Genomic DNA, 14,901 nt, shown 5'->3' on the forward strand with positions numbered 1-14,901 from the left:
CTGCCTTGTCGACAGAACTCCGTAGTCTGGACGCAATGTTACAGGCAATAACACCTTCTGTCGACAGAACTCTGTCGACAGAAGGTGTTATGCCTCGTAAAATGAGGTATACCAGCGTCAACAAAACTGCTGAGTTCTGGCGACGTTATGTCGACAGAACTCAGCGGTAGTGTAGACGCTGCTATAGTTTTGTCGACAAAAGTCCACTTTTGTCGACAAAACTAGGTAGTCTAGACACATCCTGTGGGTGCATCTACACAGCCAAGTTATTTCGGAATAACGGCCATTATCCCGAAATAACTATGCGAGTGTCTACACAGCAATTCCATTATTTCAAAGTCATTTTGAAATAACGGACGGCTTATTCCAATTCCTGTAAACCTTATTCTAGGAAGAATAACGCCTCTTCCAAAATAGCTATTCTGAAATAAGGCGTGTGTAGACACTCCAATTCTGCTATTTCAAAATAGCCCCTCACGAGGGCCATTCTAACTTATTCCTCCTGAGGCTCTAAATGGAGATAGCACGTCTATATTAGGGAAGCCTGCCTCAGACTAATTTTGAGGCTTCCCTGCAGAGTAGACATGCTATTTCAACATAAGCTATTTTGGAATAACTATTCCGGAATAGCTTGTTCCGAAATATCTATGGGTACGTCTAGACTACAGGCTTCTGTCGACAGAAGTTTTGTCGACAGATACTGTCGACAAAACTTCTGTCGACAAAGAGCGTCTAGACTACATTGAGTTCTGTCGACAAAGCAAGCTGCTTTGTCGACATGGTAGTGTAGACGCAAAGGACAGTTTACATTCAATAACACCTTCTGTCGACAGAAACTCTGTCAACAGAAGGCGTTATGCCTCGTAAAATGAGGTTTACCAGCGTCGACAAAACTGCTGAGTTCTGTCGACGTTATGTCGACAGAACTCAGCGGTAGTGTAGACGCTGGTACAGTTTTGTCGACAAAAGTCCACTTTTGTTGACAAAACTCTGTAGTCTAGACACACCCTATGTAGTGTAGACGTAGCCTAAAAGGCATTTAGCAACAGGTGTGTCAGAGTATTTAGGTTGCCAGCGGCGTCTTAAAAAGTATCCAGGTGCCTCCAACCGTGAAACTTCTGGCCATGAGTGAATATTTGGGAACTCAGTGCTATTCACAGATGGGGCATGAGAAAAAGCACACTGGCGTGGGATAGAAAGACAAAACAACCATCCGCGAAGGCAGGAGTGGGCAATAACGTTGGACTGAAGGGGGCCATTCCAAGATTTTGGTAAGGAGTCAGGGGCTGCATTTTCCTACGTGCATCCGTGCTAGGCTGTGGCATCCCTGGAGAGTCGCCTCCCACCTGGCCCCCAACGGCTGCGGTGAGCGAGAACGGGAGGACGTCCCCTCTCCATAGGGCAGCATGCACTAGGGATGTTCGAGTTTAACCGGTTAACCAATAAGCTGATGCTAATCGGTGACTGGGATCAGTTAAACTCTGCCCTGCTCCCCGGGAGGCAGCTTGGCTGTGAGAGCAGCCTCCTCCCCGGAAGCAGAGTTGGCAGCCCTTTATGGCCACAGCTCTGGGAAATGGGAGTGAAGGGGTTGACAAAGGTTCGGGGGAAAGTCCCTCTATCCCTCTTCCCACCCCACACTTTATTTTGGCATCTGTATGACGAAGCAGGGCCTGGATTTGCTCTGTTCGCTCGCCTCTGATTTCTTCTGTCCTGCAGTCACTCCGCATGTGCCTCAGTTTCCCTGGGCACTGCACCCGTGCCCGCAGGGGGGATGAGAATTTTGGGTGTGCTAGGCTGGGGCAGCCTCCCCCGTACCCAATGACCCAGGCTCTCTTGTAACCTTGGATGGGGGGAAGGGGTGCAACCAGGTGCCACCTTTTTGCCCTGGGAAGCTGGACAAAGGAAGAGGGAGGACTGCCTGCAGGGCTGGGCCATGTGTGTGTGTGTGTGTGTGTGTGTGTGTGTGAGGGAGGGAGGACCGCCTGCAGGGCTGGGCCGTGTGTGTGTGTGTGTGTGTGTGTGTGAGGACCGCCTGCAGGGCTGGGCCATGGGTGTGTGTGTGTGTGTGTGTGTGTGTGTGAGGGAGGACTGCCTCCAGGGCTGGGCCGTGTGTGTGTGTGTGTGTGTGTGTGTGTGTGTGTGTGTGTGTGTGTGTGTGAGGGAGGACTGCCTCCAGGGCTGGGCCGTGTGTGTGTGTGTGTGTGTGTGTGTGAAACTGGACAAAGGAAGAGGGAGGACCGCCTGCAGGGCTGGGCCATGTGTGTGTGTGTGGTGTAGCTGGGACAAAAAACAGGACTATATAGCACTTTAAAGACTAACAAGATGGTTTATTAGGTGATGAGCTTTCGTGGGCCAGACCCACTTCCTCAGATCAAATAGTGGAAGAAAATTGTCACCACCATAGATACCAAAGGATACAATTTAAAAAAATGAACACACATGAAAAGGACAAATCACATTACAGAACAGAAGGGGGATGCGGGGGGAGGGGGGGAGGTAAATGTCTGTGAGCTAATGATATTAGAGGTGATAATTGGGGAAGCTATCTTTGTAATGGGTAAGATCATTAATGTCTTCGTTTAAACCTAATTGATTTGTCCTTTTCATATGTGTTCATTTTTTTAAATTGTATCCTTTGGTATCTATGGTGGTGACAATTTTCTTCCACTATTTGATCTGAGGAAGTGGGTCTGGCCCACGAAAGCTCATCACCTAATAAACCATCTTGTTAGTCTTTAAAGTGCTGCACAGTCCTGTTTTGTGTGTGTATGGGGGGGGGGGTCTCAGCTGGCTTAGGATGGGGGGGCTTTCTCTGGGCCCCCTTCTCCCCAGCATGGGTGGTACTGACCCTCCTGTGCAAACAGGTCTGTGCTGTGCTCTGTCCCTATGAACCAACAACCCTTCTGTTCTGCCTGCGAGTCCCCGGGGCTGCGCACGGGGGTGCAGCGCACGGGGGGTGCAGGGCCCGGGGACTCCCTCCCTCCCCCCCCACACGCCTCCGGGACAAGCGGGGCTCGGCCCAGCCGGGGCCACTTTTCTCCCCCCTCCCTGCCGCCCGGGCCCCGGGCTGGGGGGCGATTTGTACCGCGCGGGGCGCTGTCTCGAACCGCCAGCCCTGGGCAGGATGGAGCCGGCTTGCAGCTGGGGCTGGGTCCGTCCTAGCGCCTCTGCGCCCCCCCGCCTGATTGTGCCCCCGGGCCCAGGCTGGGAGCAGTCCGGGGCCAACCCCTCCCCCTGCAGCCCGGGGGCACCGGGGCGCCGCTCCCGGGGGGTCTCTCTTACCTGCCCCCCAAGCGCTGCCCGCCTCGCTTCCTTCCTGCGGCCGGGCCGGAGCCAGCGATCGCTTCCCCCCAGCTCCTGCTGCTGGGTCCTAGCGAGACACCCGCCGCGCTGCGATGTGCCGGGCTGGGGCTGTCCCACGCAGCGTGGGGAGCTGGAGGAGCCGGGGGTGGGAGCAGAGAGCAGCTCGGGTGCGGGGACTCAAGGCAAAGGGCCCGACACAAGCAGCTCCCCCCCCAGCCGGGAGGCATTGCAGGCCAGACTGGGATTCAGGGAACATCATCCCCTAGGCATGCTGGGAAGAAGGGCCCTGCCCCCCAGGACCAGAGGGCGTGTGGCCCCCCAGCCCCGCACGCATAAGCCAAGACAAGGGCAGCTCAGGGGCTGAAGATGATAAGGGGCTGCTCAATAAAAAAATAAAAAAAAAGACTGGGTTTCATTTTGGGGTACTTCTAAGGGGCCTCTTCACCTTGACACAGCTTGGGGCCTCAGCATGTCTGAATCCCAGTTTGTGTTTTCCCCAGGGCCCAAGGGATCCCAACAAGACTGAAGTTTGGGTCCCCCTAGGAATCCTGGACCCAGCTTTGCTGATTTAAGGGGACTCTGCCCCACGGGGTCAGACAGATCTCTGGGGAAAGAAAGACGGAGCCAGGACTCAGATCTTGTCCTCAGCCATTTCCACCAGAGTGGGGTACAGGGCAGGAAAGTTCCCCCGCCAGAGCACCTCTGTGCACGTGTAAGGCAATTTCAGTATTTTAGGAAAAAGTGTCCCGGCGACTCTGGGGGAGGAGGGACGGGGGGTTCTGGCATTTCTACAGGAGGGTGTGGGCTCTGACAGTTCCCAAGCTAGCCACCCAAGTCGCCAGCAGAGAGGCTGCAAAAAATTCAACCAAACATACACGTCACATGTCGCTCCAGTGGACTTATTACCTAGGCTACGTCTAGACTGCAAGCCTCTTTCGAAAGAGGCTTTTTCAAAAGATACTTTCGAAAAAGCCTCTTTCGAAAAAGAGCGTCTAGACTGCAAGCAGTACTTTCGAAAAAGCAAGCCTCTTTTTCGAAAGAGAGCACCCAGGCAGTCTGGATGCTCTCTTTCGAAAAAGCCCTGTTTGCATTCAAGAACGCCTTTTTTCGAAAGAGCACTTTCGAAAAAAGGCGTTCTTCCTTGTGAAATGAGGAGTACCGCCGTCGAAAGAAAAGCCGCGTTCTTTCGATTTAATTTCGAAAGAACACAGCTGTAGTCTAGACGCAGGTGAAGGTTTTTCGAAAAAAGGCTACTTTTTTCGAAAAAACCCTGCAGTCTAAACACAGCCCTAGGGAGAAATAAATGAGGATTCTGATGTAACTATGGGACTGCGAGCTCCTTGGCAAAACTTAGGAGAGTTTCTTGGTGCCCAGCCAGCTCCAGCAGCAGCAAAGCCACCAGGGACACCCGCACATGGGCTGGGGGTGCGAGACCCAGCAGTGGTCAGCTCAGGGCAAGAGACAGCCGAGGGCAGGGGATGCTCGGGTGGCTCCTGCTGCTCTGTGGCTGTTCGGGCAGAGGGGAACCAGACCGGCCGGAGGAGGAACAGGAAGCCCAAGGGGATGTGGACCAGGCACCGGGTGAACGCTGGGAGGTGGCCGGGGCAGGGGGACTTGGGTCTCAGGAGCCCGTGGGTGTTTCCGAGGTGACCCCCCACACACACACACCCAGAATGCTTGGGACTTGCAGGAACCTTGCTGAGGTGGGAGCAGAGAGAGGGCTGCAGCCTGTGGAGCCTGCATGACAGCCCAGGATGGGGCTGTACTCCCCACTCAGGACACAACAGCAGCCCCTCTCCCCGTCAGCTGGCGGCAAGGCTGCCCCAGCAGCGTTACCACCCAGGCTCTGGCACAGAGGCGTAGCGAGGGTGTTATGCGCCCCAGGGCGAAGGCAAAATTTGCACACACACCCCACCGCCACCGCATGGCAGAGCCCCAAACCCGGCGCATGGCTGAGCCCGACCCTGGGAGGAATGGGGGAGCTTGTACTGCGTCTTACCCAACCCTCTCCAGTTTAGGGCTGGGCCTTACACACACTAACCCGCTTTGGCAGAGGTAGAGGGGGGTTGGACTGGGGGCAGACAGGGGGGGAGGAGGCAGCTCCAGCCAGTGGGGGCAGGCAGAGGAGGAGCAGGTGAGCAGAGGGATGACGGGGAGTGGAGGGGGACTATACTGGTGCCCTTGTAGTGTGGCACCTGGGGGCAACTCTCCCCCCCTCGCTACACCACTGTAAATAATCCACCTCTTAGGATATTTATTGTTTAATGAATTACTTATTTTACTTTGGTTTCTCTTCAGATCGCATACATCTTTCACCTTTTACTAACTACAGACATATAAATTATAAAGTTTTGTGGTTTACATTCTGTTAAATAATTTTTTCTCTTTAATTTGTTCATATCCCATTCTCATTTGGTTCATGTCTTTTACATAAAAAATGTCAAATTCTTAAAATATGTAAGTTTTATAAAACAGGAGAGAAATAAATGTTATACAAACTAACTATGAATTTAATCACTATATTTCAATCAAGCATTTAAAACCACCGTTATAGCAAATGAGTAACTCATTGCTTTAATAAATAAAAGGTAAAGAAGATTTTGAGTGTATCAAATTTATTGTAAGCAATCTGTAATGCTTCCTAACTGCCTAGTTACTTACCTAGTTTACCTAATTGTTTTTCATACCATCGCACAGCGATAAACTACATAAGAGGCGGAAGTGGGTTTTGCCCACGAAAGCTCATGATACCATCTACAATACATGTTTTGTTAGTCTTTAAAGTGCTACTATTTTTTTAAAGTTTTTCCTTTTGTAATAAAGTACCATTTTTTAAAAAATTATAAGTACCTCCAATGCACCCTCCCCTCCCCCAGAGCCAGGCACGCCAGCCTCCCCATCCCAATGCAACTATAAATACGTCTAATTAATCTTTGTATTAATCATTTTCTCATTGAATTTTTTTTATTTTAACTTTGTATCAGGTCCTTTTAGTATTGTACTAAGTCTGTAGTTTGTTGTTTTAAGTCCTTTTATATAGAAACTTCATATACTTTCATATAGAACACACTTTGTATTAAGTCTTTTTACATAGAAACCTTATATCTTGCAAACTTTGTACCCCCTTTTGCTTAATCGATTGTCCTCTTGAGTGAACGAGGTGTGAATGGATAAGGCAGGAAAGACAAGCACCTCCTTGCACTTGCAATAGTTGGAGAAGGGTGGGAGCCAGATCCAAGAACAGAGAAGAACAACCGGACCTGTGAGGTGGCCTCATTGAAAGAGCGCTGGACCTATGGACGGCTTGGGAGTCAGCAGCAAGTGCCTGCTTTTGGGGTCAGGTGAGAAGCACCTGTTAATGGCCGCTGCAGCTTCACAGGGGACAGCCAGAGGAGGGTTGCATGTCCCCCAACATGGGGACAGACAGACACACAAACACACTCAGAAATATCGAGGAGATAACTGCCCCGTTCTGCATTTCTGCCCTCTGCTGGCCCAATGGGGTTTTCCTTTCCTGGTCCCCATCTTTGGTCACTTTGTGCCCCCTGGTGGTCATTCTGGAGAATAACTTCCCCCCACTACACCCCTTCCTTTCCATGGTATGAGAAACAATCAAATTCCAGGCACATCCCATTGTCCTGACACAGCCGACCCCTGACCTTGCTTTAAGTGATAAGAGGAAGCAGCATACCAAATTTGGTGATCCTAGTACACACTGTTTCCGAGTTCTCAAACACTCAGGCTTACAGATGGATGGACAGACAGACACACATTTCTAAAATATATGGTAAGATCTGTGCTTTTTTTGTAAAAAAAAAAAAATGTGCCGGTACTCCAGGGGAAAAGTTGTTGAGAAAAAAAAAAAGTCAGGGGGACGCCGGCATTGCCCTTTTAAGAGATGCGGCCCCTTTAAGTCATGCAGCCAAGTCAGATATTTGCATACGGAAGTGCTGGTATGATCTGTTCTTTCCAGGTAAGCTCTGACAGGAGGTGAAGTATCATCATAAAAAGAGCACTGAGTAAGATGATGTCATTACACCCAAGATTATCCTAATGGTTAATATTTTCTTTTCATTTCTGAAGTAACAAAATACTTTCCTGCATAAGAACAAGAAATAGGTAAACACAGATTACTACAATGACTATTTTCTAGGGCTATCAAGAGATTAAAAAAATAACTAAGTTTGCCTCAAACTTAACCTCTGTGTAACTTTCCTCGCAATCTAATCACTCCTGGAGTCTCTTCCCCCATGTGGAAACTCTGATGTGTTACAAGATTTCATCTTTCTGTGAACATTTTCCCACAGTCCAAAAAATTATGGTGGGTCTGTCCTCTGAGGAGTACTTGATGTTTATAAAGAAATACAAATGTGAGCCCTGTACCCCTTCTGTTCTTTGCTGTAATGCAAATGAATGTATTTGAACATTTGTATTTGAACATTCAGAAAAACAACCAGAATATTTGATTTCCAATTCATATTCTATTGTGTAACAATGCGATTTATTGGGATTAAATTCTCTATGATCAATTTTTGAGCTAATCATGCGAATGATCTGCAATTAATCAACAGCATTGCTATCTTCTGCCAATTTTTTAACACGTTTTCATGTCAAATTTTTGCTTCTATCTACCATGGAATTGTCTTCAAATACCATTTGAAATCTTGTTTACCAAGTTTCTAAAGGTTGAATCTAAGTCAATTATCCTCTTAAACTTTTCTGACACATGGTCAAAAAGGTGTAGCTCCAGTGTCCGTTCTCCCAAGTTTAATGAGGAGTGATCTCTTCGTGCCCCTTTTCCAGTCTAAGCATTTATGGAGTCTCTCCCAAGTATGGATTCTGTGATGTAAAACACGGGATGATCTAATTTTGTAGCTTTTGCCACACTCCAAGCACTTATGGGGTCTCTCTTCCATGCGGATTACCTGATGTGTTATAATATATGATCTCTGTGTGAAAATTATTACAAAGTCAAGGCAGTTACGGAGTCTCACATTTGCGTGAATTCTCTGATGCAGAACAAAGGTTGGATCAGTTTCTAAAATGTATCCCACAGTCTAAGCATTTACAGGCTCTCTCCAGAGTGATGTTGAAAAGCACTGAACAGTTTCTGAAACCTTCCCCATAGCCCAAGCACTCACGGGATCAAACTCTTGTGTTGAGTGACTGATATTTCACAAGATCTGAGCTAGGCATGACACTTTTCCCACAGTCCAAGCACATATGCAGTTTCCCTTGAGTTTGGATTGCCTGATGCTTATGACGGCTTGATTTTCCTCATAACCCAGTCACTTATGGGTTGTCTCTCCAATATGGAAACTTTAATGTAAGATTTGATATTTGCGAGAAACTTATAACTTATGGGGTCTCACTCATCTGTGGAGTGCTTAATGTTTATACAGCTTCGATCTCCATATGAAACTTTTTTTTTAAACGTCAGAGCACTTATGGGATCTCAGTCCTATCTGGATCACCTGATGTGAAACACAGTCTGACTTCCGTATAAATCTTATTCCGCGCTCTAAGCATTTATAGTGTCTTTGTCCTCTGTATATATTATCATAAGAAAAAAGGGCTGACCTCTGTATGAATTTTTTTCCTACAGTCTGAGCATTTATGAAGTATCTCTCTTGTACAGATGGCCTGTTGTTTAACAATCTCAGATCTTCATGTGAAATTCTTTCCACAGCTTAATGTTATGGTTTCTCTCCCCTCTGTAGATTGCCTGATGTTTAATGAAGTCTCACATGGTATGAAACTTTCACCACAGTTTTAGCACTTACGGGATCTTTCTCCCGTGTGCACTTTGGGTACGTCTACACTGCAACACTATTCCAAAATAACTAGCGCTATTCCGAAATAACTTAGTCCACGTCTATCCAGCAGGCAGTTATTCTGAAATAGTGTCAAAATCCTGACTCCTGTAATCCTCAATGCATGAGGAATAAGGGAAGTTGGAGGAGGAGTGCTTTATTTCAAAATAAGCGCTATTTAGATGCTCCCTATTTCAAAATAAGCGACACAATTTACATAGCTCAATTTGCATAGCTTATTTCGAGTTAAGCCCTGTAGTGTAGATGCACCCTTTCTGATGTAAAACAATCACTGACCTCCATATGAATCTTTTCCACAGTTTAAACACTTAGGTCGTCTCTCTTCCATGTGGATAGCCTGATGTTTAAAAAGACTGTATCTCCGTATGAAACATTTTCCACAGTCTGAGCACTTATGGCATCTCTCTCGTGTGTTGATTGCTTGATATTTAACAAAGTCGGACCTCAATATGAAGCTTTTCCCACAGTCTAAGCCCTAATTGAGTCTCTCTCCTGTGTGCATTTTATGATGTTAAACAAGGGCTCAATTCCGTATAAATCTTTTACAATATTCTAAGCATTGATAGGGTCTCTCTGCTGCGTGGATTTTCTAATGTGAAACAAGGGCTGACCTACATATGAAAATTTTTCCACAGTCTAAACATGTATGGGGTCTGTCTCCTGTGTGGATTGCCTGATGTTTAACAAGCTCGGATCTGCGTTTGAAACTTTTTCGACACTCTAAGACCCATGGAGTCTCTCTCCAGTATGGAATGCCTGGTGAAAAAAAATGTGCAATTTCTGTGTGAAAGGTTTCCTACAGTCTAAGCACATATGCGTTCTCTCCTGTGTGGATGATCGTAAACGTGCACAAACGTGTACTCCCCCCCCCCCCGTCGTCCTTCCTGGCGCACGTCCTCATGTTCCCCCTACCACACCTGGCGTCCTCTCGCATCCAAGTTCGATCTAGTCTTTGGCCTTCGGGCACCCGCTTTGTAACAGCGCTGTCTGCTCCGCCTAGCGTTCGCCCTGGATGCACCACGGAGAGAGGGGGGTCCGGGCCCGCCCCCTCTCACGGACCCCAGCTCAGGAACCTAAGAACACAGATTCTGCTGCAGTCCGGTCCAGCTGGCGAGGCGTCCCGCCGTAACGCACCAGCCCACGGGCTCTTTGCCCGCCCTGGGCTACTTCCTCTCTCCGCGGCCGGTGTCACCGCCAGCACCCCCTCCCTCAAGGGGTGACTCCTCTCTCCTCACCTCCTTGCCTTGGGTCCCATCTGCTATGGGTCCCATTCGGGGAGTCTCTCACCTCCTTTTCCCCCCCTTTACCCTCGCACTGGTGCGAGCTTAAATCGTCCGGCCGGCGTCCTGCTCTAGGGGCCCGCCCCCTTCTGGGTTGATGGCGTATGCTACAATCCGATGTCGCCCCGCCCCTGCGATGCTCCGGCTCCCAGGGTGCGCGCAGGGGTGTGCCAGTGCGGTGGCAAGCGAGCAGCTGCAGCACCGGTGGTATTCCGCCCCCGGCGCCGCCAGACAAGTGGCTATCGGCGGGGTCAGAGTGCAGGACGTTTCTGCCCCGTCACAATGTTCCAGTATGAAACAAGGGCTGACCTCCATTTGAAACTTCCACAATCGGAACACTTACAAGGTCTGTCTTCCCTGTGGGTCGCTTGATTCATGAGGTCTAATTTCTGTATGAAACCTTTCCCACAGTCTAAGCCAGGGGTTGGCGACCTTTTCAAACCCAAGAGCCAAACTACCTCAACATTTAGAACAAGTAGTCAACAAAGCGCTGTATAAGAAAGCCCATTTGCAGGACTCAAAATATACAATGTAATATAGATAATTGGAATGATACGATCATAGCACACTAGAACTGGAAGGGACCTCGAGAGGTCATCAAGTCCAGTCCCCTGCCCTCATCGCAGGACCCAGTACCATCTAGACCCGTGGTCCCCAACACGGTGCCCACGGGCGCCATGGCGCCCGCGGGGGCATTTCCATGCGCCCGCCAGGTGCTCGGGGCTGGCCTGGCACCGGGCGCATGGCGGGGGGAGCGCCGGCCCCGGGCGCACGGCGCTGGCGGGGGGGAGCGCCGGCCCCGGGCGCGCAGCGCTTGGCGGGGGGAGCACCCACCCCGGGCGCGTGGCGCTTGGCGGGGGGAGCGCCGGCCCCGGGCGCGCGGCGCTTGGCGGGGGGAGCGCCGGCCTCGGGCGCGCGGCGCTGGGCGGGGGGAGCGCCGGCCCCAGGCATGCAGCTATGGGGGGGGGCCACCCCCAGGCATGCGGCTATGGGGGGGGCCGCCCCCGGGGCGCAAGTGTCCCCGCCCCCTGGCGCCCGGCGGGCGAACGGCCACGCCCCCTGGCGCCCGACAACCTCGAAAGGTTGGGGACCACTGATCTAGACCATCCCTGACAGATGTCTATCTAACCTGCTCTTAAATATCTCCAGAGATAGAGATTCCACAACCTCCCTCATGATGATTAATAGCAGCATCAGAGAAACATTGTTCTCGCACATTTTATTTAATGGGACTTCTGCTGCTGCATCTTTTCACACATTGCTTTGAAGTTGACATCGTAACTGGTCAATTTCAGCTTCATGCAGGCATTCAGGCTGTCCTCTGTCAGTCTTGAGCGCAAAGTACCTTTGATGTGATTGAAATAAGAGAAAGCCTGCTCACACATGTAGGTAGAGCCAAACAGTGAAAGTAAGGCCATGCTGACATTCTGCATGTTGTGGAATGTGACAGGAAGTTCTTTCCAAGTTTGCAGAATCAGATTATCATCTTGTTCCAATTTCTTCAGGTCAGCCCATTTGTGCAGTTTTGCCAATTCTGCACGTTGTCGAGCAAGATGTTCCAAATTAGAGTTCAGCTGGACAAATTTTTCCACCCAGACATCCGACTCCTTGAAATCGGCCATTTCCATTTCCAAATCGCTGACTGAGATGCCTGGAATGACGGTCAAATCCAGTTCTTCAACGGACGCTTTATGTGGACGAATCATAAACTTAAACAGAGCAGTGTGTTTGCGTAAGTCAACAAAACGAGACTTAAATGCCGTCAGGAGCTCAGAAACAAACCCGGCAATCTGCTGCAAATCAAGGCTGTTGTTTGGATTCTCTCTCTGATACGAGTCACGGAACATTCGTAATCTTTCGAAATGGGCGAGTCTGCCTGTCTCAATATCTTTGAGGAAGACAGTCAATTTTGACTCAAATCCAAAGACTGCCTGCTGCAGAGTCAGGACTGTATTTCCTCGCCCTCGGAGCTTATGGTTCAAGTCATTCAAATGACGGGTAATGTCGACCAGATAGTAAAACTTGAGCAACCAGTCGCAGTCTGAAAGCTCGGGGTGCTTGACACCCTTCATATCCAAAAAGGACTTAATCTCGTTAATGCAGGAGGCAAAACGAGACAAAACTTTGCCACGAGATAACCAGCGAACGTTGCTGTGCATGAGTAGATCAGGGTACTCGGAATTCACTTCCTCAAGCAGTGACTGAAACTGATGGTGATTAAGGGTGCGGGCAAGAATCCAGTTGACAATACGAACAACCAGCCTCATTACATTTCTGAGATCAGTTCCACAAGATTGCGCACAAAGTGCCTCCTGGTGCACAATGCAATGAAAGTTCAAAAGCGGGCGGTTCAGCTGTTGTGACAAAAGAGGAAGGAATTGCCCGTACTTGCCATCCATGCTAGGTGCACCATCCGTACACACAGACACAAGATTATCCAACGGTATTTCTCTCTCGTTTACAAAGTCCATCACCGTCTTGAGGATGTCTTCCCCCCTCCTTTGGTTTTTCACTGGTAGTATTGCAATCATTTCTTCGTGCACAGTATCTCCACAAATATATCGCCCCAGAATACACAACTGATTAACGTCACATATGTCGGTTGTCTCGTCCAAAGCAAACGAAAAATAAGCAGCTGTCCTCAGCTTTTGCATTTGTTCCTTCTCAATTTGATGGGCCATTTTCAAAGCTCTGTCGTGGACCGTTTTTGCCGATAATGGCAGATCTTGAATTTTCTGTAATATTTTGTCCTTGTTGTGAAACTCATCAAACAGTTCGTGGCCAATTTTTAGCATGCATCTCTTCACATAATCCCCATAAGTGAAAGGCTTCCCCTCTCGAATAATGCTGTATGAGCCGGCAAAACTTGCGGCATTTAAACTTCCACCTTTTTTTGACAATGCCAGCAGATTGTTGGGTCCAATGTTCATTTTCCGCTGCAGCTCCTCACAGGCTTGTTTTCGCGCGTCACCCTCGGGGTAATTAGTAGCAAATGCTGCATGTTTTGTCATGAAATGTCGCTCTAAATTCCATTTTTTGTTTGCGCACAGTCGCTTACTGCAAATGAGACACTGGGGAGAGCCAGACATATCCACAAATGCATACAAGTCTGTCCACTCCTTTTGAAAATTTCGGTACTCGTCATCTCTCTTCCTCTTCGCCATTCTCACTGTTAGGGGGTCAGAGAATAGTACAGCATCACGAAAGATTTCTCAACCAAGCAAATAAACATTGAATATGCACAACCCTCAATGAGTGGGGAGGATGGATGGTTGGTAAAATGAACAATTTTAAAGGCAGGGGTGAAAGTAACTTAAATGTTTTAAGGTACTGTCCTATCACAACCTGCCACCTTGCAGCCTTATGGGGAGGGAGGGAGAGGAATATATGATATAATAATACCTATATGAAATTCAAGTGTGGGGCTGGAGTATGAGGGGTTCAAAGCAAAGTTTTGGAGTGCGGGAGGTGCAGGTCTACTAATTTAGGTACTTGAGGACTTTATCTGCTAAAGTTTGGACTCCTGGCACCTTCAAGGTTAGACAGGCAACAAATTGGGATTTTGAAGGGATGTAGCACTTAAGCTTCCTTTAGATTTTGAAGTTGTCTTGTACATTTTGCCCACAGAGCGTTTATTAGATGTGGACGAGTTGTTTTCTGATGATGTCCTTAACGGTGGACTCATCATAGACCGTGCAAGTCATATTTTTGCTCAAGACAGACCCGTAGGCGGGAATTTTGAGGGGAGGGGCCTATTTGCTTTGTAAATGTGAGCCGCAATTTTTTTTAAATATGAAGGAGCTCAACACAGTCAGGCAACGAGTGTGCATAAGAGAGGTTTATGAAAAATTAGAGTGGAAACAGTGATTGGTAAAATGGTTTTGTTATTCACACGTGTACATACACGCATGGCAAGCCAGTGTGATCTCACTCACACACACACACACACACACACACACACTCTCTCTCTCTCTCTCCCTCCCCCCCGAACCATCTCTCTCTCTCTACCTCTCTCCCCCCTCCCCAACCATCTCTCTCGTTATCTCTCTCTCTCTCTCTCACACACACACACTCTCTCTCTCTCTCTCTCTCCCTCCCCCGCGAACCATCTCTCTCTCTCTGCCCCGTCCCCAACCATCTCTCTCTCTCTCTACCTCTCTGCCCCGTCCCCAACCATCTCTCTCTCTCTACCTCTCTGCCCCGTCCCCAACCATCTCTCTCTCTCTACCTCTCTGCCCCGTCCCCAACCATCTCTCTCTCGTTATCTCTCTCTCTCTCTCTCTCTCCCCCCTCCCCCCCGAACCATCTCTCTCTCTCTACCTCTCTGCCCCGTCCCCAACCATCTCTCTCTCTCTACCTCTCTGCCCCCTCCCCAACCATCTCTCTCTCGCTATCTCTCTCTCTCTCACACACTCTCTCTCTCCCTCCCCCCCGAACCATCTCTCTCTCTCTCTCTCTCCCCCTCCCCCCCGAACCATCTCTCT

The 14,901-nt window shown here is 49.1% G+C and overlaps 1 protein-coding gene across 1 annotated transcript in view; it reads right to left on the reverse strand.

Moving 5' to 3' along the window:
- LOC102456871 (uncharacterized) overlaps nt 1–14,901 on the reverse strand; it is a 90,431-nt gene that overhangs the window by 68,614 nt on the left and 6,916 nt on the right.

This window comes from Pelodiscus sinensis, chromosome 19, assembly GCF_052426305.1.
Source record: "Pelodiscus sinensis isolate ZL-2025 chromosome 19, ASM5242630v1, whole genome shotgun sequence".
Classification (NCBI taxonomy): Eukaryota; Metazoa; Chordata; order Testudines; family Trionychidae; genus Pelodiscus; species Pelodiscus sinensis.